Source organism: Aedes albopictus, chromosome 1, assembly GCF_035046485.1.
Source record: "Aedes albopictus strain Foshan chromosome 1, AalbF5, whole genome shotgun sequence".
NCBI lineage: Eukaryota > Metazoa > Arthropoda > Insecta > Diptera > Culicidae > Aedes > Aedes albopictus.
In genome coordinates this window covers 248,192,722-248,220,165 of record NC_085136.1, presented here as the reverse complement: position 1 = coordinate 248,220,165, position 27,444 = coordinate 248,192,722, and the positions used below count along the sequence as shown (strand labels likewise).

The window sequence follows — 27,444 nt, the reverse complement described above, 5'->3', positions numbered from 1 at the left end:
GAATGACTAACCACATTTCGGCTGCTTCACCACCGTCCAAACTACAACACATCATCGTCGGTGATCATAAATACATACCATCCGCCCCATTCCGCACCAAATTTATAACTGCAACCATCTCCATCTTCTCCTTTTCAATCTTATTCCACAGTGCACGAGTGAACATGGCTCCGGCTGGTCGTTCCTGAGACGTCCTGGTGCCAAAACATTCCCGTGAACAGCAACAACAACAACAACAACGTCAACAGACGACGACGACGAATACAGCAGCGACAACGCGTCCAGACTTTTCCTCAACAAATGCAACAACAACGACGACCGAAGCAGCGAAAAGTTTGCGACGAATCACTTGTTGCACTACCCTGAAACGATAACAACAGCAACAACAATAGAAGCAAAAGAAGCAAAACCGACAACAACTCCAACGGAAGAAGAGGAAAACTTCCAGCGTGCATAGTTACCGACGTCGACGACGACAACCGGGGAGACCCGGTTGCTGGTGAGTGCGAGAGTGTCAGTGTGAAGTGAGCGGTGAAGTGAAGGTGCAAGTGAAGCAACAAGTGTGTGCTCTGCACAGCAGTGCGGCAGCAGTGCCAAAGCAATCCGGGGCGGCTATCGCAGTAAGCCGCGGCGCGGAATTTCGACGACGGCCGCCGCGTGACGGCATTCCCGGACGGCGGCATGGCGGACTGCTCGTACGCCCGGTGCGTCCAGGAACGGCGCTACATCCGGCGGGAGCTGGCCAAGTGGACGAAAAATATGGTGCACATAGTTGGTAAGTTTTTCCACTGTTTTTTTTTTTGTTTCTTCGAACGCTGTATACAATTTTTAGGTACCAACATTCCCACATAGAAGAAGCGTTTTTAAGAAAGAAAAACTGCACATAAAAATGTGGGGAAAGGAAGCAAAAAATAATTGATTAAATGACATCGAGAGCACTCTCACTCCGACGTCGTCGTCGTCGTCGACGGCGGCTAGCCTCGCATTCGTTTCAACAAGTTCGGAGCGTTCGGCTATGCGGCAGCTCAGTGAAGCGAAATCCTTTGTATACTACTATTCCGGGGAGAAGCCCCAACCCCCCACCGCCGCGTCGTCATCCCGAACCAAACGGAAAAGGGTGGCTTAAAACTTTTCATCCAAAACAAGCTGTGGTAGTGGCTCCCTTTTGCTTGACGACGACGACGACGACAGTAGAGACGGCACGGGCTGCTGCGACTCTTCAATCCAGTCTACCGTCGCCATCGCCTTCGACGGCGTCTTCTTCCGGCTCCTCTGTTTTTCAGCTGCTCTCAGCTGTGTAGTGGTGAGCAACAAGTGAATTTTCGATTCGGTTTTATGGAAATAGTTGGAAGAAAACTCACTTCCCGGTGTACTCCTTCGTGCTGCAGCCAGCCGGTCGGCCGCTTGCTGGACTCGGAACGTTCCAAACCATTGGCGTTTGAAGGTGACGCTTGGAGTAGTTGCTAAAATTTCGCGAGTTACCATTGATAGGCTTCAGAAGAAGTTCAGTAGTTCTCCATGGACATTCATTGCTGGCTATAGCAAATTTTGGAAGGTTTACCATTGGAAGCCGTACAAAGATGTCCATTGGGATTCTTCCAGAAGTTTCTTCTGAAATTTCTTATGAAGTTCCATCTGGGATTCCTCCAGAAACTCCTTCCGGGATTCATCCAAGAACTCCTACTGGGATTTCTTCCGAAATTCGTTACGAGATTCCCACACGAGTTCCTTCTAGGTATCCTAAGGAGTCTCCTAAGATTTTTCCTGAAGTTTGTTCTGGGTTCCTCTAAAAGTTCTTTCTGTGATTCTTCCAGGAATGAAAGGAGTCCTTAAAGATTTCTAAAGGGGCTCCTTCTGCAATTTCTCCAAGAGTTCTTTCTGCAATTCCTCCTAGAACTTCTCACCGGATTCCTTCAGAGATTCCTCCTGAGATTCCTCCAGGAGTTTTGGAAAACTTCCAAGACTTATTTAGAAGATTCCTAAAGGAGTTCTTTCTGAGTATATTCGTAAAATATCTTCAGGGATTTAATAAGAAGTTTCTTAAATGACTCCTCACAGTGTTCCTCTCGGGGCTGCTCCATTTGAGTATTTCACTTTTCGAGGTTTCTACAGGAGATTTTCTTTTTCTTAGATTGATCTTGGATTCTTCGATGAATTCCTTCTGTCATTCTTCTAGAAATTCCTTCTGGGACTCCCTGAGTAGTTTCTTCTGGGACTCCTCTCTTTTGAGGATTCCTTCTTCTGAGAATCCATAAAGAAAGTTTACTGTGATTCCTTCAGAAGTTCTTTTTAGAACTTCTTCACGAGTTGTTTTACAAGAAGGAATTCCAAGAGGTGCACCTGTACTCTTAGTGGAATCCCCGCAAGAATTCCTGAAAGAATCTCCGAAGCAATTTCTGTGGGAATCTCGAAACGAATTTTTGAAGGAATTCCCGGAACGAATTTCTGAATGAATCTCAGATATAATTGCTGAAGAAACTCCTGGAATAATTCCAGAAAAATGCTGGATGAGTACGACTAGAATATATTGATTCCGAAATGCTGCTGCTTTCTCAGCTAGTTTCACTTTTCCCGTTTTGATTTACCCAAAAGGCTAGCATTCAGAATACCAAAAAATCCTCTCAAGGAATCCCAGGATGAATTCTTGGAAAAATATTTCAACAAATTCCTAAGGGCATCTCAGAAATTCAGGAAGAATTTTCAAGAGAAATCTCAGAAATAACTCCTGGAGGAATCCCAGATGAAACCTCTTTAGGTATCTTAAGAGAACTCTTGGTAGAATTCCGGAGGGAACAACAAACGGAATCTCATAAAAAGCTACCTGATGAATCTTGGAAGAAATTGCTGAAAAAACGCGAAAGGAGTCCCAGGAATAATTTCTGACAGAATCGCTGAAGATATTTCAAGGGGAATTCAGGAAGACTCCCAGAAGCAGCTCCTGAGGACACTGCATGCTACGGTTACTAAGGTAAATGTTCCCAAGTCTTCGACGTTTCGTGACCTTGTAATTCACGATTCGGACTTAAAAGAATTTTGTCAGCTTTCTGGTTTCTGCTTTTAGTGGTGTTCCGTGTACGTGTACGTTGCATAACACGAATTCAATGGGTAGTTTGATTGAGTTCAAAAATTCGGGGTTCGCATGAGTGAAAATGTATACTGATCTTAGACTTGCTGGTGGTATCGCTCTAGCAGTTATATGTGGGATTTCTTCAGGAATTCCTTACGTGGTTGTCCAAAAGATCCTGGATTCCTTTCGAAATGTCTCTAGGATTTTTTTCGGGAATTCTTCCAGGTTTCTCACAAATTTGATGTAGGAATTTCATAAAAATTGTTGGAGGAATTCCTCAAGTAACCCCTGTATGAGCGTCATAAACAACTCCTGGAGGAATTTCGTAGTAAGCATAGGAAGATTTCCATCTCAGGAACATCTGAGAGAAATCCAGAAAAGTCCTGGTGTAGCTTAAACAGAAATAACTTGAGAAATCCCGTAAAGAATAATGGAAAGAACTCGTAAGGAAATACTTGAATATATCTCAGGAGAAAATTTTGAAAGAATACATTAAGATTTTCTGCAAGGAATCTCTGGAAGAATCCCGGGAAGACTTACTGGGGGAACCCCAGATGGAAACTGTTTAGGAATGTCAGAAGAAATGCATGGAAGAGATCCAGAGCAAACTTTTGGAAGAACCCTAAATAATTTCAATTTCCCAGAAGACTCTTATTAGAAAGCCCTTGGGTATTCCAGTAGAAACTCTTGTTGGAGTTCTGGAAAAAGTTTGTGGGGAAACCACGAAGGGAATTCCTGTGGAATTCCAGAGATTCTTTACATAAAAATATTCGGGAACTTCTTAGAATGAATTCCGTAGGCTATTCCAGCAGGCATTAAAACAAACAAACTCCAGGACAATCACAGTTAGAACTCCGGAAGTAAAGGAAAAGGAACGCCCATAGGAATTCTTATACAAACTTTGGTAGGAATTCCAAAAAAAAGACTAGTGCTAATACTTGGAAAACCTCGAAACGAAATCTTTGGATGATTTCAGCAAAAAAAACCTCGGAAACAATTACGAGGAAAGCTTGGAAAAACTTTTGCAAGAAATCGTGAAAAGAACTGCATGAGGAGCATTAACAATAACTCTGAATTGAACAACAACGTGTGGGCTTCGTGGCCGTGCGGTTAGCGGCGTCAGTCGTCTAGGCGTTTCGTAAGCCTCGGAGTGCGGGTTCGATTCCCGCTCCAGTCGGGGAAAACTTTTCGTCGAACGGAAAATTCTCCATTGGGCCACTGGGTGTTCAGTGTGTTGTTGCCTTTGGCTGAAGACGGTGTAGTGTCATTTCAAATAAAAACCTTGGGAGAAAGTCCTGATTAAATCGTGAAAAATTCTGTGACGCATCCCGACAAACTTTGACATAAACTTTAAATGAAACTGACCGTTTTCATAAAACATGAGCTTGATGTTGGGGTCCTCTATTTGTTCCTGTTGCCTAGTTATCCAGTTTTTTTTTTGTTTCTGAATACAACGTGTTTTCCAAATAAGGGGCCATGCTCAAATTACGTTATGCTTCTAGGGGAGAGGGGGGTTTTGAATAACGTGACGACTCATAAGTACAGTCGTTTTGAAGTCTCATACAAAAAGTGTGACATAGGAGGGAGGGGGGTGGGGGTGTTTGAAAATGGTCGATTTTTGCGTGACATAATTTGTGTATCACCCCTAATCATTCGTAGAAATCTGTATTTCCACGCGGAGCCACAAGCTTCCAGGACGAACCTTCAGCATGAAGGGGAAAATGTTAGTTTTGTTAGTTCTGCATTAATCGTATGAAGTATAACTTCTGAAGAAATACTGAATAAATCCAAAAAGAAGAGTTCATGATGAAATCTCTGAAGTATATCTAGAGCAATGTTCTTCAGGTATACCTGTTTGAATCTCTTGAGTAATCTAGAAAAATCTGCGGAAGCATTTCCAAGGCAATGGAGGAATTCTTGTAAAATTCTTGTAAAATTCTTTAAAGAAATTTTGGGAGAAGCAATTACTTGGATAAACTCCTGCAGGAAGCTTCAGTAATGATTTTGGAGAAATCACCACAGCAATCTCTGAAGGAATCTTCGACATGGATAGGGCGTGACTCGACATTCTTTACGCACCGCACACGCTGCTCACTAGACAACACAACAAACTCGAAAGAGTCGAATGGGTGCAATCGCTTGTATGTGCTGACAAGATTGTTTGGGAGCGTTTCAGTGGATATCCAGGGGGCTACTAGGGGGTTAAGGAGGAATGTCGGATTAGTTTCAGTGGCGTCCCCGGATGGATTCAGGCGCGTTTTAATAGATTTCAGGGATGTTTCAAAAGCATTTCAGGGGCGCAAAGGGCTCTTTTCAGGCCATTCAAGGGACTTTGGTAGCTTTTATGGAAATAAGAATGTTTCTAAGGTTTGCAGGGATAATTCAGAAGCGTCGCGAGGCTTTCAGAGGACGTTCGGGAAAATTTCAGAACATTTTAAAGAGTTTCAGTAAGGTTTAAAAAGGGGTTTTAAGGCCATCATCAGCATCGGCAGTTATTTTAAAAATGTTGCTCGACATTTAATGGTGCCATCAAAGCGAATATTTGCATGAAAAAGTACAGTGGCTACAGAATTGCCCTTTTTATCAGTAAAAAAATAATGATTCCTATGACAGCTCACCGATGCACATTATAATCTCAAGGTGTTTCGGAAGCGTTTCAGGGGGCTTTTATGAGTGTTTTGAGGCGAGTTTATGAGGGTTTGCTTGAAGGATTTTTAATGAAGTTTCAGGTAATGATGAGGGATTTCGAGAGCGTTCTAAAGTTTTCAGAAGCGTTTTGGGGGCTTCAAAGGGATCTCAGGAGGTCCCAGAGCGGTGTCTGATGCGTTTTGAGGTTCTAAGACATTTCAGAAGGTTCAGGACGTTTTAAGACATTTTAGTGATTTTTATCTTGTCTGAGCCAAAGGTCTGTTAGAAGAAAAAAAATAGTAACGTTTTGGGGAGTTTCAGGAGTTCAGGAGCTTTCAGGGAAGTTTCAGAAATGTTCTAAAAGTTTCAGGGCGGTTGAAAAAGTTTCGAAAGCGTTCCAAGAGTTTTCAGAATCGTGGTGTTCAGAGGTGTTTCGGAAGCGTTTCATCGGTCCAGAGGCGTTTAAAGCGGTTTCAGGACGTTTCAAAGGGTTTTTGTATCGCTTAACCCTAGTCGTGCATTGGGGTCATTATGACTGCGACAGGCACGCTGACCGTGCACTACATCAGCAAGGTGAGCGTCAGCTAATTCACAAATAAAGTTATCGGCAACGTTTTAAGTGACGATATAACGAAGCCTCGGCATGAATTTTCAAGAGTTCAAATCCGAAGAATTAAATGACGGTTTGCGCTGAAAAGTTGATTGATCAATGTTGGTACATAATAGAACGCGTTTTATTTTTCACAAATTTCATATCTCAATTAGCAACATTCCGTGCATTCTAGTTACAAGATTTTCCAGTATGTTTCAGACATACCAGCAAATCTGGTAAAATGCCAGTAAAATGGGCAATATGTGTCATTGTCATAATAGTAACCTTTTTATTATACAGTATTAATAAATCATTCTAGTTTATCGTTCCGTTGCAACCACACGTGTTTTTCTTCAGGTTATGGGTCAGCGGACCATAAATAGTAAACTTGAAGAAAATTATTTCGCCGACATGAAAAACCGAAGAAATTGTGAATATTTTGAAAATTCAAAGAATTGAGTGTCATTTCGGAGAACTCCAACGCCAAGAATGAACGGCAGAAGTTCAGTAGCAATTCCAGGCGTCGAAGGCCGGCTGGAACAGCAGGAACCGGAAGCCAGCTAGCGGATTTCGTTAGAGGATCACTAAGAATCCAACCAGCGGGAAGAAGCAAATCGTTGCTGTTGGTAAAGCGGTTACGAGGGTAGGAAAACTCCAGTTCTTGGATCTTCACAATCAAAATGGTGATGATCCGAGAAGGTATGTGGGCGGCCTTCAAGACGGAAAGCCCAGCGGAAGAGCTTTCGGAGCTTGCGCTTCCAACCATTTGCTTGAGCAACGATCTACAGTCTTGTTCAGAACGCTGCAACGGCCATGGAAGCATGTTAAAGTTTGAAGGTTGCATTCCATGACAGCGGATACATCCGGGAGTCCGGACTACTTCGGCAACTGGCCGGAGTAAAGTTAGTGAATTGTGCTACTGTGGAAGATTACGTCAACCAGCTTATCTGCACCAGGCACAAATTGAAGTAGATTGGCTTTGAGGTGAGCAATTCCAGAATTCAACTAATGGGCTTGCCGAAGCATACGTGCCTATGATCATGGGCCTGAAAGCGTACGGGATCCAGACGTGAGCGGATACGATATGTGCGAAGATTCTGCAGGACGTGAAGAAGCCTGACGAGTCTGGAAAGACGTTCTATGGCCCCAAAATAGCTCTATGGTCAACCTGGAGCGAAGCCAAAGTCAGCGAGACCGAACAAGAGCCACGTGAAGTATTTCTGGTATAACCAGCCGGGTCATTACGCCTAAAAGCGCCAGCGAGAGAGTAAGATGGAACCAAGAGGACACCGCAGAGGCGGCCAACAATTCAATTCCGGCACGTCGTCCTACATGTGTCGCGAAAAAGCAATCCTGAGAGAAGCTCCCGAACCAAAGATGCTACAATTTCGGGGACATCGACCCGGAGTCCAAATAAGGCAGAGAATTATACTACCGTACCAGAACCAATACCAACGAACAAACCCGTGCACAAGAAACGGGTTTCGGGCGTTAAACTCCTCCCATTGACGATGCTCTATACACTAGGAACCTCTCCGCCTTTTGCCTATATGAGGAAAAACCCATCCCTTGACGCCTTTACTGTGCACGGGTCTGCCAGCGAATGAAACTGTCGGCGAAGTGCTGTCAGATCCATCAGAAATTACGCTCCCTTCACAACAAGAGGACCTCCAATGTGTGACAGGAAGTGCCGCATCTCACCTAAGTTCAATGATTTTCGGAGTTCGGAATAGGTTTCCTATTCATAAGTAGTTTGATACTCCACGGTTCATTATCTTATGGCAGTAGCAGCGAGATTAGGGCTGGAGATCCATCAGCTCGACGAAGTTATGACATTCCTTGTCAATGTTTTATCAAAGATTTTCCTTCTTCGAATCATAGGCTGTTCTTTCGAGTTATTCTGATGCGGAGAACAGTGATATGTTCACTTAAGTTCATCATTCATTTTCGGCCAAACTGCATTCAGCCAAATGGTATTCGGCCAAATGACCCGGAACCAGTAATGGCGAGATTCCAAATGAAGAATCTAGGCTACGCGGATGCTTGTCATGTAGGCTGGCAAGAGGATCCTCCTGAACCAGGAGAAGGACATCGAGCAGCTTCTGGAACGATTTGGAATAGTCAATTGCAATGCCATTTCTACGCCATTTGATGCAAGCCAGAATGTAAACAAGGAAACAGCACTGGTCCCATGTCTTGCGATGAAGCCGGAAGGATGTCAAACGGCTCGTTTCGTAGGTGAACTATTCTAAAATTCGAGTCGGATCTTTTGAAATGAATAAAATTCATACTTGGTTAGAAAAAATGATTTGAAAACGGTATTTTTCTACATTTTTCATGCACTTTCATTCCCTACTAGTGGTCTTTTTTTTGTCGAATAGTGTTATTTCTTGTGAAACTTTCAAAGAATATTACTTTCTATCAAATCTACGTGATTTGTTCTAACGTACGAACAGTAACGACAGTAACTCACATCCTCTGCTATTGCAGGGCACTCACTCAACGTAGATTCAAAGTTCTCAGCAAGCCCTTTTTAGGGCCTGCTGATATATGGATCTTATCTCCCAAGGACGTGGTTGGCTTTATAAAGCTAGTCTCGCCAGAATGGGGGAGTCACATACTGTAACTCAGGATCTCTATTCATCAATAATAGATGGTCTTGAGTTCAGTCGATACCTAGGTATCTCAGTGACAAATATGTTACTGAGATAACTTGCGTACCTCACAGCAAAAGGGTATATCACAATAGCTCTAAAATCTGGACGCAGTGATCTTCACCCGACAAACGAGAGAAACGAGAGATGAACTCATGAGGAACTTCTGAAAAGGAAAAAAGGAAAACTCTGGGAGATTTCCAGCAAAATTGCCTTTAAAAGTATCTAGAATAATTCCTGCAAGAATCTCAATAACTTTTCTCTTGAAACGATCCTGGGACCCCCTTAACTCCGTAAAACGGCCCTGAAACTCCTTGAAACCTCCTGGAACATTCCTGGTAGGCCCCTGGAAACCCTTCAACCCCTAAAATGCCCAAGAATACTTGTGGAACACCACTGAATCCGCTTGAAAATTCCTGGAACGCTTTGGAACGGTTCCGGGTCATTTGGCCGAATGCTGTTTGACCGAATGCCGTTTGGCAGAAAACTAAATGATGCACTTATTCATTCACAGAGACCACGCCACTGTTTTCCGTATAAGTGTAACGAGAAAGAACAGCTTATGAAAAAGAAGGAAAGAGGAAAGAAAGAAGGATGGAAAGAAGGAAAAATCTTTGATAAAATATTGTCAGTTTCAATGCCAACTAATCCCTGAATGACAAAACTAGAAAGAATAGCCTATGATTCAAAGAAGGAAATATTTCTGATGATCATATTTTCAGTTACAATGTTAAAAACTTCCTCTTAATTCTTATGATCATAATTCGGCCAAACGGCATTCGGCAAACGACCCATTCGTCCAAATGGCCGGACACCCTCTGGAACGCCTTTAATCTTTTGAAAACTATTGAAAACCTTCTGTAACTCTCCAAAAACCCCCTGGGTACATCTATAGAATAACTCTGGAACGCCATGGAACAGCTTGACACGCTCCTGGGACCCCTTAGCCCCCTACAATGGCCATGAAATCCCATTAAACCCCCTGGAATACTTCCGGAACACTCATGGTACGCTCCTGGGAACAGTACTGCCATGGCAAAATCTGAGCGAGTTACTCAAAGTTTCCAAAATTGAATGCCCCCTATAAGTACTGGTTCGGTCCCTTGGAAATTACGTCAGTATTGCGCCTTATTAAGAATTATTATTGGAAATTTATAATGGGTTATTATCACGGAAGGGCCATTCTTGTGGTAATTCCTTTTCGGTACCAGTTCAGCAAGGATTCATCTGAATATTTCTCCATGAACTATTTTAGATTTTTTTCTTCCCATGTACTTTTTCAGAATTATCAGAAAGAATTCCTCCAGGAGTTTTTTTTTTGTGGCATTTCTTAAGGTGTTCTTCTAACAACTTCTCATGAAATTCGTTAAGGATTTTTTCCCTGGAATTCCTCCAAAGATTTCTTTAAAAGGTGCAAATTTTTCACAGTGGTTCGGAGATTCTTTCAGAGTTTATTGTTGGAATTTATCCAGAATGATTTTTTCATGTATAATTCCATATATTTGAGGATTCTTTCAGAAGCTTTTTTAAAGATTCCTCTTGAAAACTCTCAAGGGTTTTTCTTTGTGGAAATACCTCCACGGGTTTCTCCAGAAGTTCCTTCATATATTCCACCAGTGACTTATATACCCAACAAGGAATAAAAAAAACAGATTCTATTCCTTGACATTAAAAAAAAAATAAATAAATTTGTAAAAGATTCCTTAAAAAATGTTTTTAGAAAAAAATTCGTTAGTGGTTCTGAAATAATTCATCCAGGATTTTTTGTTTCTGCATAACTTTTATCTACCCCAATGGATTTTTGTATAATACTTTTGTATTGGGCTCTCTCATATGTTGATTCAGGAATCCGTTAGATGATTTTTTACAAAATGTTTCAGGTTTTTTCAGAAAATTTTTAAGAATATTTTTTTAAGGAATTGCTTCAGACAATTCTCCAGGGATGTCTTTAGAAATTTTTTCAGGGGTTCTTTCAAGAAATCTTGAAGTTTTTATGCAATTTCTGGAAGAGCTTCTGATAAAAAATCCCGGGAGAAATATCTGAAGCATTTTCTATAGGAATCTCTAAAGAAATCCCAGGAGATATTTCTGATGGAACCGTAGGATCAATTTCAAAATATGATTCTCAACGGACTTTCTGCAGGAATCACTGAAGGAAATTGGCAAGGAATTTTTAAAGGAAACTTGGAAGATTTTGCGGAGTAATCACTCTAAAGTTTCAGAGAAAAGTTTAGAGGAATAAAAAAAAACTCCATGGAAGAACTTTGAAGAATTCCTTTGCTGGTGTTCCTGATGAAATCTATAAATATCTGAAAAAGTCTGTGAAGATATTTTGAAGAAATTTTAGAAGCATTCCGACCAGGAATTTCTGATGCAATTCCTGTAGGAACATCCGAGGAATCATACTAGAAATCTCAGGAAGTACTCATGAATGAATCTTTAGAAAAATATTCTCAGAGGAAATCCCAGGGATAATCTTGGAGGAATCCTAGGAGGAATTTCCGAATAGTTTCCTGGAGAAACTTTTTGGTAAACTCTTGTTGGGATTCCAATAAAAGTATAATGAGGATTTTTGTGATTTTTTTCTAAAGATATCGGCGTTTAAAATTCTTTGAGGATTTTGGATCAATCTGTGGACGCATTTCTGAAGGAATTCCTGTAGAAATTCCGAAGAAATAATCTGAACTGTTAGCCTAGTGGTAAAGGCTATGGATCGCCAATCCAAAGACGGCGGGTTCGATTCCTGTACGGTCGGAAAAAAATTCTCGACTCCCTGGGCATTGTGTAACATTGTGCTTGCCTCACACTATACAAATTCATGCAATTGCAGGCAAAAGAAGCCCTTCAATTAATAACTGTGGAAGTTCTCAAAGAACACTAAGTTGAATCGAGGCAGGCCAATCACCAGTGGGGACGTAGAGCTATAAAGAGGAGAACCTGAACAAATTCCTTGAAGAAACTGTGGAGAAATTCATAGAGTTATCATTAGAGGAAATGCCGGATAAACTTCTTGAGTAATATCTGTAGGAAATCCTGGCGAGATCTCTGTACATATGAATTTTTGCTGGAATTTCTGGATGCATCCCTGAAAAAAAATCCTGAAATCTTCTGGGAATTTGCAAAGGTATCCATATAGCAGTTTCTGAACAAATCTCTGGTGTACTTTCTGAAGGAATATCTGTACAAATTTTTGAAGGAATCCCTGTAGAAAATTCTGAATGAATCCCTAAAGACATTTTCGAAGGATTTTCTCAACGAATCCCTAGAAAATTATTTAAAGTAGTCTCTTCGGAGTTTCAGAAGGCACCTATGGAAATCTACCTAAAAGAATTTTTGGGGAAGAAGTTTTCGAAAGAATCAGATCATAAGTCCGAACTCCTGGAGTAATTTCTGAATGAATCCATGCACACATTTATAAAGGAATCTCATGAAGAATTTTGTTAAGGAATTTTTAGTAAAATCTCTAGCAGAATCCCTGGAAAAGTTCCTGAAGGAGCACGTGGATGATTCGCTAAAGAAATTCATTGAGAAATTTCTTGACCAATCCTGATCATTCGATTTCCAGACAGAATCGCTGAAAGCATTTCTGAAGGAATCCGTGGATGATTTTCCGGAAGAATTCTCGTGCGGATTTCTATAATAATCTATCGAGGAATTTCTGGGGAAACTCCTGAAAGTTTTCCTAGGGCTAAAAATCTCGTTGATACAGATTATGGTTTGTCCTGTGTTACTGTTGGACGATGGTAGGATTCGTCTGAAAATATGGAGGTTAATTAAAGCATGTTATCCATCAAAGTTGCCCCTCATCTACACACGCCTCTGATAATCGCCTTTCGCTGTTTGGCGCTGAAAAGTTCCGTTTCTTTTGGAGCAACGCAAAAAAAATAGTTCCCCCTGGAAACTGGAGCTTCCCTATTTGCCATTCTCACCAATTCCTCCCGCACACACCAGGACGAATTCGCTTATATAAACGCCAGAAAATATAATAAGCTTCCGCGCTCGGTGCGCTTGTGTCAGTTTGTGCACACGAAATTCTTATTCCATTTGCACAGTTTTTCGTAGCTGCTGCTATAATGGTGGTGTTCGCGCCTCAAACCACGTCTTCGTAGCCCCTGAACTGCATCTGGGTGATTGCACATCCCACTACTCATCCCACACGAAACCCGTCCCCGCCGGAAACGATCAATTTATGTTGTATAACGAACAGAGGAACATTCGCCTCTCAGAAGAGCCTGGCACAAGCAAGGAAGGATATAACAACATCTTGCCTCCTTCTTGGCCCAATCGACTGCTCATCCCATCGCACCTTGCACCATGTGCAAGGAGCTTTTTTGCGCCCGGTTTATTTTTTCGGCGTAGGGAGCCTGCACTGCAGCGCACAGCTTCTTCCGTTTGGGGGGTTTGCAGTGCATCCGAAACCAGGGGGAATGGAGAAGGAAATAAGAAAACGGGAAATGCACTCGGTGAAAACAACTAGGTACTGACTGGAGCATAGCCAGCAGACCAACCCACACCGACGCGGCGACGACGGATAGGCAACAGGTTTCTGTTGTGTGTTCGGCTGGCTGCTGGATGGGTGGTATCGACAACGACGAAATGAACTTTTGGAAGGTGATGAACAGAAGGTGGTTGAGTGCGGGGACACTTTTCTTAAATAACGAATATTGTTTTGAGAAGTAAAATTTAATCCGATGGAAATTTTAGCAGTTGAAAATGATATTTTCGAGCAGTTGATTGACAAAGTTCTTTTTTACTTGCAGGCATACATTTATTTCTTCAACATCGCATTAAGCCTTCCTAGGATGTTAGGATTTTCGCACCAATATGGGGTACTGCACGTTCAGCATGCCTGTCTGGGTCATATTGACCCCAACATCTTACTAGAGTAAATGTGAAACAAAACCAACAATAGAACGCCACTCTAATCGGTTCTTAACTACCTCTCTCCATCCTCGCCACGCCCAATGCTCGCCAAGACCTGGTCCGCCCATCGGACTCTCTGCATTCCACGTCTTCTTGTGCCAACCGAATCAGTCTCGAACAACAACTTTGCAGGATTATTGTCCGGCATTCTTGCAACATGCCCTGCCCACCGTATCCTTCCGGCTTTGACCACTTTCTGGATGCTGGGTTCGCCGTAAAGTGCAGCAAGCTCGTGGTTCATTCTTCTCCACCACACACCGTTCTCCTGCACACCGCCGAAGATCATCCTTAGCACGCGTCACTCGAAAACTCCGAGTGATTACAGGTCCTCCTCGAGCATGGTCCTTGTCTCGTGTCCGTAGAGGACCAGCGGTCTTATTAGCGTTTTGTACATGGTGCATTTGGTGCGTGGGTGAATCTTTTTCGACCGCAGTTTCTTCTGGAGCCCGTAGTAGGCCCGACTTCCGCTGATGATGCGCCATCGAATTTCACGGCTCACGTTGTTGTCAGCCATCAGTAAGGATCCGAGGTAGACGAATTCCTCCACCACCTCGAAAGTATCCCCGTCTATCGTAGCATCACTACCCAGACGGATCCGGTCGTGTCCGGTTCCTCCTACCAACATGTACTTTGTTTTGGAGGCATTTACCACCAGTCCGACCTTTGCTGCTTCGCGTTTCAGGCGGATGTACAGTTCTGCCACCGTTCCAAATGTTCTGGCAATAATGTCCATGTCGTCCGCAAAGCACACAAATTGACCGAATTTTGTGAAAATCGTTCCCCGGCTGTTGAGCCCGGCTCGTCGCATCACACCTTCCAGAGCGATGTTGAAGAGTAGGCATGAGAGTCCGTCACCTTGTCGCAGTCCCCGGCGAGATTCGAATGAACTGGATAGTTCACCCGAAACCCTTCCGCAGTTTTGCACACCGTCCATCGTTGCTTTAATCAGTCTAGTCAGCTTCCCAGGAAAGCCGTTTTCGTCCATGATTCTCCATAGCTCTGCGCGGTCGATACTGTCGTATGCCGCTTTGAAGTCGATGAACAGGTGATGCGTTGGGACCTGGTATTTTAGGCATTTCTGGAGGATTTGCCGTACGGTAAAGATCTGGTCCGTTGTCGACCGGCCGTCGATGAAGCCAGCCTGATAACTTCCCACGAACTCATTCAAATAAATAAATAAATAAATAAATAAATAAATAAATAAATAAATAAATAAATAAATAAATAAATAAATAAATAAATAAATTCCAAATGGTCACCTTTCTTGTGAATGGGACAGATTACCCCTTCCTTCCACTCCTCCGGATCCCAGATCCTGACTATCAGCCGATGCAGACAGGTGGCCAACTTTTCTGGGCCCATCTTGATGAGTTCAGCTGCGATACCATCCTTACCAGCTGCTTTGTTGGTTTTGAGCTGGTGAATGGCATCCTTAACTTCCCTCAGCGTGGGAGTTGGTTCATTCCCGTCCTCCGCTGCACTGGCGTCGTCGTTTCCTCCGTCGCCGTGGGCTTCCGTGCCTACGTTCTCCACGCCGTTCAGGTGTTGATCGAAGTACTGCTTCCACCTTTCGATCACCTCACGTCCGTCCGTCAAGAGGCCTCCGTCTTTATCCCTGCATATTTCGGCTCGCGGCACGAAGCCGTTGTGGGATGCGTTAAGCTTCTGATAGAATTTCCGTGTTTCTTGGGAACGGCACAGCAGTTTCATTTCTTCACACTCCGCTTCTTCCAGGAGGCGCTTTTTCTCCCGAAAGAGGCAGGCGGGTCTGCTGTTTCCGCTTCTGTTTGTAACGTTCCACGTTCTGTCGAGTCCCTTGCTGCAGCATTACCGCCCTCGCTGCGTTCTTCTCCTTTAAAACCGTTCTGCACTCTTCGCCGAACCATTCGTTCCGTTGATTCCGTTCCACGTACCCGATGGTGCTCTCGGCTGCGTCGTTGATGGCTGCTTTCACTGTACTCCAGCAGTCCTCTAGAGAGGCCTCATCGAGCTCGCCCTCGTCTAGCAACGCGGCGTCGAGATTCTGCGCGTATGCTGAGGCGACATCTGGTTGTTTCAGTCGCTCTAGGTTGTACCGTGGCGGTCGCCGGTACCGTACATTGTTGATGACGGAGAGTTCTGGGTGCAGTTTCAGCATCACCAGATAGCGGTCGGAGTCGATTTTGGCGCCACGATAGGTCCCGACGTCGATAATGTCGGAGAAGTGCCGTCCGTCAATCAGAACGTGGTCGATTTGAGATTCTGTCTGCTGTGGTGATCTTCAGGGAGGATAACGTGCTTCTGGAGCCGGCCTTCTGATTTCGTTCGTCTGCTGGTTTGCGCTGAACTTACCAATCGTCGGTCTGAATTCCTCCTCCTGGCCTACCTGAGCGTTCAAATCTCCTATGATGATCTTGACGTCATGGCTTGGGCAGCGATCGTACTCGCGTTCAAGCTGCGCGTAGAATGCGTCCTTGTCATCATCAGTGCTTCCGGAGTGTGAGCTGTGCACGTTTATTATTCTGAAGTTGAAGAATCGGCCTTTGATCCTGTACATTCTTTCGTCGATCGGCCACCAACCGATTACGCGCCTCTGCATATCACCCATCACGAAAGATGTTCCCAGCTCGTGTGTGTTGCCGCAGCTCTAGTAGATGGTATGATTACCTCTAAACGTTCGCACCATGGATTCTGTCCAACACACCTCCTGCAGCGCTACGATGCCGAACCCGCGGTCCTTCACTAGATCGGCGAGTATGCGGGTGCTCTCAAAGAAGTTGAGAGATCGGCAGTTCCGCGTACCGAGTTTCCAATCGCAAGTCCTTTTTGTTCGCTGGGGTCGTTGCCTTTGGGCTCGGTTCGTATTATTCTGTTGCTGATTTTCCGTTACAATGGTTTTTTACGGCTGGCACGTACGGCCTGACACCAACCCACTACTTTCCGGAGGACCATAGTGCACAGTTGAGCTTAGAGTCCTTCCCTGGCACTCGGACGTAGATCAGCCGCCCCTAACATGGGGATCAGACGCTGTTGTGAGCCGCTCCTCCTGGAGAACAGACGCTTAGGTTTGCCGAAGTACAGCCCCCCCCCCTTCCCTGTCAGCCTACAACCAAAGTTCCCACCGGGGTTGGTTACCCGATCTTCCCTAAGGTTGCTCATAGTTTCCGGCCGGTGCCGCGTGGAGGTAGGGATAGGAGTTGCTGGGCAGATGCTAGTGGATCACAATGGGATCTGAATTACGTCGCATATCCAGCCATTACCGTGCCGGAATTGGGGTTTTATAAATATGAATTTGGGAGCACCCTGCGCCTGCTGAACAGATAGGGCGGTATCCATTGAATACAGGTCGTACTCGAGTATCTGGAGGCTCGATTATTCGTGACTCGATCACCTCTATGGAAACAAGTTTCAGTGTAGACTGCTATGAGCATTATTTGGATGTATTTTTTCACAGGAAGAATTACTAAAAAATAACTGTGAGAAAACATTGAAAAAAATCTAGAGGAATACCTAAGGGAACCGCTGCAGCAATTTTTGAAAGAATCCCTGCTGAAATAATTCTTGGAGTACTGGCGAAGTCTCTTAAGATATTTTTGAGAGAGTCGTTGGGGAAATTTTTGATAAATGTTTTGAAGTAATTTTAGAATAAATTCCTTAATGAATTTCTTAAGAACAAAAAAATCTGAAGCTATCCAAACAAAGTCCCTGAAGAACATTTTCTAAAAAAAATCCAGGAGAAACTGCTTTAAAAAATCTTGCGGATTTCTGAATAGCTTTTTTTTTTTAATTTTCGAATATTTAATTCTTTAACGATTTTTTTTAAATAAATTCTCGAAGGACAACTTCGAGGAATTCCTAGAGGTATCCTTAGAGAAGGATTTGGTTGAATTTCTGAGGAAACGCATACCTTAAATACAAGGATGAATTCCTGAGGAAATCTCTGTATAAAGGAGAACTTCTTTTAAAATTTTTATTACATTTTCGAGTACATTTCCTAGTTAAGCACGAAATATTTGAAGCAAATTCTAAAAAGCTTAATCTCATATTTTAAGTAAGGAAATCTTGCAAAAATTCTTTAAAACTTTCCAAAAAGTCATAAAAACAAAACTAAAAACTGAAGGTATTTCTTAATTAATTGCAGGAAAAATGATATAAGAAATTGCCGCAGGGACTTCCAACACAATCGCTGTTACAGTATCAAAACAAGTATAAGGAGAATGTTAGAACAAATTTATGAAAGTTGAACAAAATAATTGCTAAATGACCACCCGAAGAAATTAAAAAAAAAAATCAAAAACAATGGATCGAGGAAGCACACTTTCTTCACATGTAAATTCACAAGTAAATAAAAGCGCCACGCTATACCGCTTTAATTATTCAAGTGTTCCATTGTCGATGAATCTCCAAATCACAGGAATTTAAAACGCAATTGCTGAAGAAACCCCCAAAATACATTACCATTCTGAGTCAAACATAAATAAGCGACATTCGATGATGTTGAGTGAAAAAATCTTGGGTTATTTAGAAAATTTGCAAAATTAATCTTAAAAAAACGACTGCATTACCAAATGGCCTTTCTATTAAAAATTCCGATGAAATTACCACAGAAATCGTCGCAAATACCGTAAGATTTTCAGAGGAAGTCATGGGAAAAATTTCATGAACATTTCCGATAAGTTCCATAAATAAAATGCAGAAGAAGTTCGTGAAATTTCAAAACACAATTCAAGAACATTTGTCAAGGAAATTCTTCAAAAATTCCTTGCCGATGAAATTTTCCAAAATAATTGCTGAAAAATTCCTAAAAAGTCAACTGAACTAATTTTCCAACAAACTGCAAACGAATTTTCCAATGGAATTCTCGAGAAAATTCCAGGCGTAATTTGCAGAGGAAGTGTTAGAAGAGATGCGAAACCAGCTTTGACTCTTCCGAAGGAATTCCCAATAGAATTTCCGGAGTTACGGAAGGATTATCGAAAGAGATTGCCCAATTAGTTTCAAAAGGGCTTTTCAAAGAAATTTCTAGATATTTTCCCAAAAAAAAACCTCACCCCATACCGTGGTGCGATCAGAAGCTCGGTGACCCTAACCGGACGCTAACCGAGGCTCCACAAATTTATATGGAATTTGTATGGTCAAATAAATTTCCAAACAATTTACCAAAATAATCACTATAGCATTCTTGAAATATTTGTCTAACAGATTGTCTATGATATGCCGACATAATTTTCAAAGATGTCGCTGATAAAATTTCCAACGAACTGACCAACTGCCCAAAGAAAATACAGATAAAATTCCCAACAGAACTTCCAAAAAAGTAACCGAAGGATTTCAAAAGCAGATTGCAGAATAAATTCCGAAAGGGTTTTCTAAACGCATTTCTAGAGATTTGTCAACTAATTTCCGAATTAATGCATAAAAGAATTCACATAGGATTCATTTTTACAAACTTCCTAATGAACCTTACATTAATATTTGAAACAAATGCCGAAATAATTTCCGAAGGATTAGTAGTAGCAGTTTATAAAGAAATTGGGCTCTTTAATGATATTCAGATTAATTTATAATGTAAAGCTCCGTCCGAATCTTGAAAGAACTATTTTTAAAATGCATGTTAAGATTTTTTTCAGAGGAGCTGTTATTTTATTGATTTAACTGTCATTTCATCCACGGAAATCAAAACTGCTTTGTTCATTCGACTATCACAACAAGGATATTTGAGACCATTGCCAAAATTATCGAAGAATTTAAAAAAATATGGCAAAATTAATTTCCAAAAGCATTGCCAAAGGAATTTTGAATTGATTTAACTAAAAATTGGTAAAAAAAATTCCAAAGAGATGCCAGATGGAATACGCAAAGTAATTGTTTTAGAAACTTTTATAGAAATTGCATTCAAAATTTCCAAAGTATTTGTCGATGAAAATTTTCAAAAAAAAAATGCTGGAAAAATCCTTAAGTAAGTACTGAAGAAGTTTCCAATGAAATTATTGAAATAATTTCCAAGAAAATAACCTAATTTTTGTACCGCGGAACCGGACGGTGTTCGGACCGGTGTCCCTACATCAGGGAATGATAACGCGCACAATTGTACGGATTAAAAACTAATTTATTGCGACACGTTAAAACGGGTACAACTTTTATTCGCGAGACGTAAACAATAACTAAACTACTATGGACAACAATACACAGACACAGAGCACAAACGACAACCAAGTTAAAATTCATTGATGCGCTTCTATTGCATCGCGCACGACAGTAGTGCTCTGTCTTGTGCGAGCTCAGCGGCGCGGTACACCGCAATCGGGTTGTCCACAACATCTCCCCTCTTAATAGAGCTGGTAGGGGTCGAACCTGACTGGCGGCCTTCGGGTACGTGAAGAACGCCTAGGTAGCTCTACCATTGGTTCCACTTCGATAGCGGACTCGAAATCGGTCGATGTTGATGTTGGCGATGACGAAGACGTAGACGGGACTGCCGGGAGCTCGTGCCGTGGAGTTGACGAGGCACAAGCCGGCTCGGAACCTATCAGGGTAGGCTCGGGACTGGAGACAGACACAGATCTTGGCGCGATCGGTGGTGCGGCTGACGTCGGTGTGCTTGGCGAATGGCTTGGCAAGTTCCAGGCACCCAACAAGATGTCGAGTGGTAGCGAATGCTGGCGAGAGGTAACCTGACCAGCGGATTGCTTCGGCGTCGTGTCAGTGGCCATACGACTCCGGAGCTGGTTGATGTGCGAGCGCAACATTCGGCGGTTCTCGACCCACACGTTGTACATCACGTCTCCAATCTTCTCGATGATTTTACCGGGAACCCACTTGTTGTTACGAGTGGAGAGTTCTTCGGACTTCCTTTAAGCACACTCGGTTTTGGAGGATGAGTAAGCTAAAAGCTGAAATTTAATTTTGTTAGGTATGGGTTATGTTACAAATTTACAATGACTTACATTTACTTGTCCTTCCTCATATACAATCCACTATCGCAACAAACGAATCGTATAGCCAGATTCGTTGATCTAAATAATTCAATGGGTTCAATATATGCTCAAATTTCACAATAAATGCAGTACTTACATCAGAGTTAAATGATATTAGCAATACTCTGAACAACTTAAAAACTATGATTGTTTCAAAAAATCCAGTAACAAATGCTTCTATTTATATTTCGTTTGTTTTGTTTTCTTTTCTAAATCAAATCCTTGCCCTATCGGCATCTACGTATACAGTCCTCTCTTAGCATTAATCAAAGAGACGGCCGTGTTGCCAGTTGTTAGACGGGCAGTTTCACCGTACGCAAATACACCGCAACACTTCCCCGACCCGTAAAGCTGGTTAAGCAGCTACTGACCAGCTTTGCTTTCTTCTATGTCCAGTCGCGCTATCTTGGCAACCGGGCGTTTCATCATCCCAGTCGCCGTCTGTATCTCCGCCTCACGAACTCTACCATCCGTTCCTTCGTTGACTTTCACAACTCTTCCACGTATCCATCCATTGCGAACCTTCTCCTCTACGATGACAACCAAATCTCCCACGGCAATCGGCCTCACTTCTCCAAACCACTTCGTTCGTCGGGCAATGGTTGGCAGATACTCTCTGATCCATCTTCTCCAAAACTGATCTACCATGGAGCGACACAGCTCCCAGCTTCCTCTGCATACCATCTTCGGCTCTACCAGGATCTTAGGAGGTTGTTTCACACCTGTTGAGCTCAGCAAAAGAAAATGATTTGGCGTCAGTGCCTCTTGCTGCTCCGTTTCTAATGGAATGAACGTCAAGGGCCTGGAGTTGACTACGCTCTCTGCTTCTACAATAAACGTTGCCAGAGCTTCTTCTTTCGGGATCTCGGTCGTTTGTATCGCCGCCATCGCTGTCTTGACAGATCTGACCAAACGCTCCCACGCGCCACCCATATGCGGCGCTGCTGGTGGATTGAACACCCATCTGGTATTCGTGTTGGTGAACGTCTCTGCAAGCTGTCGGTCCATCTCGATCATCTCCTTGCGCAAATCGTTATTCGCCCCCACAAAGTTCGTCCCTCGGTCGCTGCGTATTTCTACCGGAGCGCCCCTGCGCCCGATGAAGCGGCGTATCGCTTGCTTGCACGATTCCGTCGAGAGTGAGTGCGCCACCTCCAGATGCACGGCACGAGTAGTGAGGCATGTGAATAGCGCTATCCATCTTTTCACTGTGCTTCGATTTACCCGAACGGATATCGGGCCGAAATAGTCGAGCCCTACGTACGAAAAAGGTCGTTCATACGGTTTTAGTCTCGCCTCGGGGAGTGGAGCCATTCGAGGAACTGCCGGGGTCGCCTTCTTCACCTTGCACATCTGACACAGCTTTGCTATGTTGCGAACTGCTGCACGAAGGGCAGAGATATGGAATCGCTGCCTCACTTCGTTGACTATTGTTTCCCCATTGGCGTGCAGAAACCTCCGATGATACCATTGTAGTAGCAATCGGGTGACTTCGTGCTCCTTCGGTAGGATGATCGGGAATCTCGTATCGTACGCAACGAAGGTAGCGGCGGAAATCCGGGACTCCGACCGAATCACGCCGGCGTCATCCATGTATGGCGATAGTGTCCGAATCTTACTCGTTCGTTCCAGCCTACCACCTTTCATACTATTCTCCTGCAGCTCCTTGGAAAGCACTGCAACTTCATCTGGATACTGCTCCCTTTGCACCATCCGGAAAATGTTGATCTCTGCTTGCGCTAGTTCTTGCTGCGTCAGCAGCCCCATTCCTAGCTGATCCTTCTTCACTCTTCGCAGCACATTCCGACAAAATCGAAGCACATAAGCTACAGCTCGCACTAAACGGGTCCAGTTGGAGAAACGCTTCCAATCCACCACCAGACTCACTGTTGCGTCCGTATGCACCATACATGCTCGCAGCTCTTCGGTCGTTTTCTGTTCCGTTGGTTTTAGTCCTGCGGGCCATTCGCTTTCGGGTGTACGCAGAAAGTTCGGTCCTCTGAACCACTGACTATTAGGAGATAAGCAGGGACCTCTTCCCCACTTTGTCGCCAGATCTGCTGGATTCTCCTTTGTTGGTATCCACCGCCATTGTTCCACGTCCGATTTGGACAAAATTTCACCGATGCGGCATGCAACAAACTGCCGATAATTTCGATGGTCAGAGTTGATCCAGGCTAGCACCGTCTTCGAATCGCTCCACATAATCACTCTGTCTATTTTCATCGAATGCCCGTTACGAATCGTCTTCAGCAGTCGAACCCCGATCACCGCTGCCATTAGCTCCAGCCTTGGAATGGACAAAGCCTTCAGAGGAGCTACCTTCGATTTTCCACCGACCAAAGCTACCTCTTCACCATCCGCAAACTCCGCTCGAAAATACGCAACACAAGCGTACGCTTCTTCGCTGGCATCCACGAAGATGTGTAGTTGCAGGTCGATGACATCCCTCTGCGCACGTTTGGGAAAATAACAGCGGGAAATACGCACTTCATCCAGGCGTTGAAATAGGTTCGTCCAGCGCGACCACTTCTCCTTCAACTGTACCGGTATCTGCTGATCCCACTCCGTGCTCAATCTCCACAGATCTTGGATAAGGATCTTTCCGTGGATCAAGAAAAAGCACAGCAGCCCAATTGGGTCGAACGGACTCATGACGACTCGTAATGCTTGCCGCTTCGTAGGATGGTCTGTATCAATAGCCAGTGTTGTCGAAAAGGTGAAAACGTCTTCGTCCGGTTTCCAGTACATTCCGAGCACTCGTTCCGTCGAGCAGTTCTTGTCCAGCCGGAAACTTTTCTCGACTACCGCATCGCAATCCCCGACCCGTTCGAGGACCTCTTTGGCATTCGACAACCAGTTGCGCAGGTAGAACCCGCCGAGAGAATGCACGTGCTTGACCTCCGACGCAATCTTGATTGCTTCCTCGACACTGTCTGCGCTATCGAGATAATCGTCCATGTAATGTTTTTTCACGATTGCCTCGGCCGCTGCTGGAAACTCTGCTGCATATTCTTCGGCATTTTTATTTTTAACATACTGTGCCGAGCACGGTGAGCAGGTTGCTCCGAACGTAGCGACATCCATCAGGTAGACGTCCGGGACGTGCGAAGGGTCCTCCCTCCAAAGCAACCGTTGGGCATGACGATCCTCCGGCCGAATTCGTATTTGATGGAACATTTCCTTCAAGTCTGCACAGAATCCAATGCGTTTTTCCCGGAACACAAACAAGACGTTTAGCAGTGTGTTCAGAAGGTCCGGTCCTTTCAGCAACATCGTATTCATTGAAACTCCATCAACCGTAGCCGCCGCGTCGCAAAATATACGGATTTTCGTCGGTTTCTTGGGATTGATAGTCACTCCCAATGGAAGGTACCACGTTCGCTTCGGATCTGCTTCGTCGAGTTCCGCCTGCGTAGCTTTGTGTATGTAGCCCTTCGTTTGGTATTCAGACCACTGCCTTACTACACTCTCCCCAATTGCCGGATCTTTCCGAATGCGTCGCTCCAGGCACTGAAGACGTCGAACCGCCATCGGGTAACTGTCCGGAAACTCAAAGCGGTCGTATCTCCAAAGAAGCCCCGTCTCGAATCGTTGACCGACTCTCTTTGTAGTGTTCTGCAGAATCTGCTTCGCTCGCTGTATCTCTGACGACTCCGGGCATGGCATAGCAACGACCCCTAGACTTTCCACGGCAAAGAACTCCTTCACTAGATCTTGCAGCTTCTGGTCATTCTGGCATTCGCAGATGTGAAAACTGTGTACACGGTCATTGTACTCGCTCTGCATTCCATACACTGTCCATCCGAGCCGTGACTTAGCTGCAATGGGCTCTCCGGGTTGCCCTTCTCGCACCTTCAACATAGTCGTGACGTGTGCGTTATCGTTCCCGATAAGAATCCGGGGAAGAGCGTCTTCGTAGTCCTTTATCGGTAGGCCTTTCAGATGTGGAAAGTCCTGGGCGAGTTCCGCGTATCGCAGCGACTGCCGTGGTAGATCTAGCTTGCGCACAGTTCGCACATCCTTCAATGTGAACCTTGTCTGTCCATTTTCTCCTGATACGTCCAAAGCTACTAGCTGAGATTCTGCTTCAATCCGCTTCACGTTAGCTGTCCACTGCAGGCAAAGCGGTTGGGTTTCTCCTTTGACGCCTAGTTGCCTTATGATCTCCTCATCCACCAGCGTCTTCGCAGATCCATCGTCCAAGAAGGCGTAGGCTGCTACGGATCGATTGTTCCCATATAGTTTTACTGGGATGATTCGAAACAGCGCCGCTCTGTCAGAGGAATGGTGGTTGGTAATCACATTCGCGGCAGCTGATTTTGCGCCGGTCCTTTCATTGGAATTGCTAGTTTCCTGCTTGGAATGTAGCAGAGGGTGGTGCCGGAGCTGACAGTCGTCGATTCCGCACTTTTCCCGAATCCTACAAGGACGCTTGCCATGTAGACCCAAGCAGATACGGCACAATCCAAGCTGTCCCGTTAGCTTCCAGCGATCATCCAGCAGCTTCTTGGCGAACACGGAGCAGTTCTTCACACGATGATCAGGGTCCTTGCAGACCAAACACGCTGGATTCGATGGCTCTGGTTTGTTAGCGGAAATGGCCTTCTCCTTCACTGGTGTCCTCAGCACCTCCTCCGAGGAGTGCGTCCCACAGAAACCTTTATCTTTGCCGTCCTTCACAGCTCGCTGCGGCTGCTGCTGCGGTTGTTGCTTCGGATCGTAGTGCAGAGTTACATCCGTCGCTGCTCGGACCAGAGTCGCCATGTACTGCGAGAATGCCCGAACGTTTACTTCCGCACACCGTTGCTTATACAGCGACCAATCTAGCTTCATGTTAGCGGGCAGCTTGTCTACCAGCTCGAATAGCAGCATCGGGTTATTGAGATGTGTTTGATGTCCTCCCGCTTCTAGGTGATCGCTGAGGTTTTGCACCGCCATTCCGTACCCAATCAACGTATCTAGTCGATCTTGCTTCGGTGCTGGCGCTCCACGGACTTTCTGCAGCAACGTGTGGATCAGCAGCTCCGGTCTACCATATAACGTTTCGAGAGTGGCAATGACGTGAGGGACCGCTGTCGGCAAAAGCAGACGACTGCGTACTGCTTCTAGTGCATTCCCCTTTAAACATCGTTGCAGCCGAGCCAAGTTCTCCGCTTCTGAATACCCACACGCTTGTGTTGTATTGGTATACGAGCTGATGAACAGTGGCCAGTCCTCTGGGTTTCCGGTGAACGTTGGCAACTCCTTCGATATCACTTGTCGGGCGGCAATCTGCTGTGGGCTCGGTCCCCAAGCTGGCGCAGGAACACATGAAGTGAGATCTCTTCTCGGATACTGCACGGGACTTTCTGGATTCGCCATCCTCTGGACCGCGGGATCCTCGTTCGGCTGGTTCCTGCTCATCGACGGTCGCTCCCGAGGGATTCGCCACAAATGTTCTCGTTCTGTTGATTCTTGTGGAACACTTTGCACTAATCCATGTACGCCGAATGCTTGATCACTTCTTGGATTCACTTCCACCCGCGAAATTTGACTTCGAACCCCGCCGGTTTGTGATTGACTGGGGAGACAGCGGGCTAAAGACACTGGAATATGGGATTCGTTTGGGAACCGGTTGTTATTGGGGCTCGCATGTACCAGTCCAAGCGAACATTGATAATTGCCACTCACACCGGATGCAGTGGTCACTGGAGGAACCGCGGAAACTCCTAAATTATCGCTGACACCTATCTGCAGTACGGTTTCTGACGTTCGTCCGATCATACCTCCTAACGTTCCCTCACTAGTTGAACTTTCTAAGGAAATACCTGCCAACGCTCTGCCTAGTATGTTACCAGCCGGCTGCGTTTCGCCGCCCTGACTAGCCCCTATTCTGGATGTCGTTGCGATTCCCTCCTGAAGCTCAGCTTCTGTGACGGTAGCCGCTGTGGTCACTATCGTCGAACTCAGCATCTCGTTCTGTTTCTGCTGCCATTGCTCCACCTTGCTGCGTGAGCTCTGCTGCGAGGACACACTGCGGGTATCGCTTACCTCATCTCGCTCGATCTCTTCCCGTAGTCGGAAAGACTCCTCCAGGACTTCTGCTTCCAGTTCCAGCTTCTTGCTCTCCAATTCCAGTCGCTTCAAAGCCAGAGCCTTCTGCGCTTCCAGTTTCTCCAGCTGCAACTGGGCCCTCCTAGCACGGGCGCTGGAGCTGGTCCTTTCCGACGGCACGCTACTGTGTTTCGACGTCGACTTACCGGTGTTTGTCGTCTTCTTTCCCGCCGCAGTACTAACCAATGGCTGCAGGCACTTCGGACAGACGAGAGTGCGATCCGGATCAACGATTTCGTCATCAACTCCGACGCATTGGAAATGCCACAATGACGTGCATTGGCCACAGCTAACCATCCTCTCCGTGTCCGGATGGTTGCATACCTGGCAGCGGGACGTACCACCGGTCGCACCTTTCGCACTTCGGGTGCTCATTGGCATCTTGATCGATCTACTATCAAGTAAATCTTTTAGATTGTTGTTACGAGTGGAGAGTTCTTCGGACTTCCTTTAAGCACACTCGGTTTTGGAGGATGAGTAAGCTAAAAGCTGAAATTTAATTTTGTTAGGTATGGGTTATGTTACAAA

General features: G+C 44.7%; 1 protein-coding gene and 1 long non-coding RNA gene across 4 annotated transcripts in view; one reads left to right on the top strand and one right to left on the bottom strand.

The window, feature by feature from the left end:
• LOC109400410 (protein bunched, class 2/F/G isoform) overlaps positions 1–27,444 on the bottom strand; it is an 864,004-nt gene that overhangs the window by 606,784 nt on the left and 229,776 nt on the right. The gene's annotated exons all lie outside the window — the stretch shown is intronic.
• Positions 1–27,444, top strand: part of LOC134285558 (uncharacterized) — a 206,747-nt gene that overhangs the window by 67,886 nt on the left and 111,417 nt on the right. Inside the window, exon 2 of one of the 2 annotated variants that reach the window (XR_009996471.1) lies at positions 152–775. This is a non-coding gene — a long non-coding RNA (uncharacterized LOC134285558). Of the gene's footprint in view, positions 1–151; positions 1,096–27,444 lie in introns of those variants that run through there. The other variant, XR_009996470.1, reaches the window with a different exon arrangement.